Here is a 2,389-nt window from a genome sequence, read left to right as displayed (position 1 = left end):
GAAATAAAGACAACGGATTATCAGTGTTGGCCAAAAGTGAAGGAAATAGCCATCACAGTGGCTCAGAAAGACTATCATTGCTATTCATCCAAGCGCTTCCCACAGGCAGGCCAGCAAAGGTATTTGTAGAGATTACCAGGAAAATCTAACTTTGGGTTACACCTCTCCTTATGCCACAGACCTACAGGGAACTGGTTTTATGCTGCAGTAGCCATTCATTTAATTTGCAGGAATCTTTCTTACAAGCTCTCATCAGCTCCAAACTCCATTCCCCTTCAGCCGGGCTGGCATCTCGCAGGGAGCTGCAAGGACCGAACACAGAGCAGCCAGCCCCGAGCCGCACCATCGGGTGTGCAGAGCTGGGGCCCGTGCCCAGCAAAATCCTCCTCATCGCCTGCTCAGCTGAGTACAGAATGCAGTAAAGCGTGTCTGACTCTGGGAGGATATTTACTCTCCTACACCCAGACAGAAGGAAATTCAGAATTCTGATGCTTTCTGGTACAGAGGAAAGGCAGCTCTTACGACACACATAATACACAGCTTGCAAGGACGATGCTCAGCACTGGCTTCCCAAGGCATAGTGACATTAAAGACCTGGAGACTTGCTAGGGAAGTAGGTCTGTTAAATAAGCCCATCTTCATACCTCTAGACAGAGAAGCAAATTTGGAACTGAGCAGGAATTTAGCATGGCAGAGCAGTGGTCAGGTCCCTGGGTATGAGTGTCCCCCAGTCTCAGAGGAATCCATAGGGCAGGAAAGGGGAATTCCACATGTGCTGCTGCAGCTCCAGAGACACCTCCTGTTGTGAAAACAGGGTGTGCCTGGGACTGGGGGGCAGGACTGGGGACCCCTAGCTCTCTTAGAAGACTGGCAAGAGTTATTCTAACACATCCTTCCCCCTGTAACAGGACAAGAGGCCAGAAGTAGAAATTTTGACAAAACACAGACATAAAAAAGGGAAAAAACATTCACACAATGGAGACAAAAATAATGGAGCCAGCTTTTGGTACTGTCCATGTTGCTCAGGTTTGGGAGCTGATAGAAACGAGCCATTAAGAGGTAACAGCTAGCTGAGAGATGATAAATGCCTTGAGACCTCCTGGAAAAAAGTATTTTCACTGGGCATTGGGTATAATAACACAAAGCAAGAGAGAAGTATTGACACAGAAGTGAACAAGAGTGTGTGGACCAAATGTTTAAAGCTAAGACCTTCACTTGACCTCTAAAATTTCCTTCACAGTTCTGCACAAGCCCTTTGCAAGCAGGTTCTGAACCCACAATCGGGTACACACAGACCGCATCAGCTGCTTGTCTCACAGCTGAGTTTTGCATTTGCACTTCTGAGCTGTTGCACACAAGCACAAAATCATGTTCACAAACCTACAGGTGCCTTTTTAAAGACCATGGGAAGCCCTTTTAAAGCAGCAGCTCTTGGGGAAAGGGAAGGAGAGGAGCTACACCCACGTATCTTCCCCCTCCCCCACCATCTGCATGCAATCTGCATGGAAGACCGAAGCTTTCAAACACGACAATAAAATCTCACATCATCTTCAAGGGGAACATGAACTTTAAAGACTTCTCTGAAAGTCAACCAGCAGCTTGTACCTATTCCAAACAACAACAAAAAAAGCGTGTAGATTGTTGGGAATGTTTCTGGAGTCTCACATACATGCACACACACGAATGAATAAATAACTAACTTCTGTCTTCCTCTAGAAATCAAGGCAGAACTTAGCTTAATATGAGCAAACTCAGAAAGAGTGGGAATATGCATGAATATCTCTTGTACACAAGACTTGCACATGCATACAACAGCAAAACACACAGGATTGCCTAATGCTTGTGTGGGGACAGGGACAGCAGGAGTCCCTCTGTTGCAGACACTGTGACATGGAAATTCACCCACACAGGATGCTCCTGCTGTCGGGTGTCTGTCTGCTGAGATGAACAGACTGCACCAGCACCTCAAAGCTGACAGCACTGAACTCTGGAGGCAACAATCTCCACCAAAGGGGCGAGGGCAGAGAGGGGAGATGGGCACCGGACAGCATTTGTGGGTACCGCAGGTGTTGGAAGGGACATTCACGCCAGCCCTGGGGCAAGACGCGGGCTCAGTGGAGTCCCCAAGACCCACCTTCCCCGGCAAGGGCCCGGCATTTGCTCAGAAGATGGGCACAGGGCCCCTCCAGAGGCAGGTCCCCGCCCCCCCCCCTGGGGACACAGGGTGCTCCTGCCCCTGCCGTGCCCCAGACTCATCCTGGCTGAGGAGGGGTGGCCAACAGAGGCAGCTTCCCTCCTTCCTTTTGCTCTTTTTTGGCAGGGAAACTCTTAAACAAACAAATGAAGAAACACTGAGGATTTAAGTAAACAGACAAAGATTTATCTGACA

The sequence above is a fragment of the Pterocles gutturalis genome, unplaced genomic scaffold, assembly GCF_000699245.1.
Source record: "Pterocles gutturalis isolate BGI_N339 unplaced genomic scaffold, ASM69924v1 scaffold16992, whole genome shotgun sequence".
Classification (NCBI taxonomy): domain Eukaryota; kingdom Metazoa; phylum Chordata; class Aves; order Pterocliformes; family Pteroclidae; genus Pterocles; species Pterocles gutturalis.
This window is presented reverse-complemented; position numbering follows the sequence as displayed.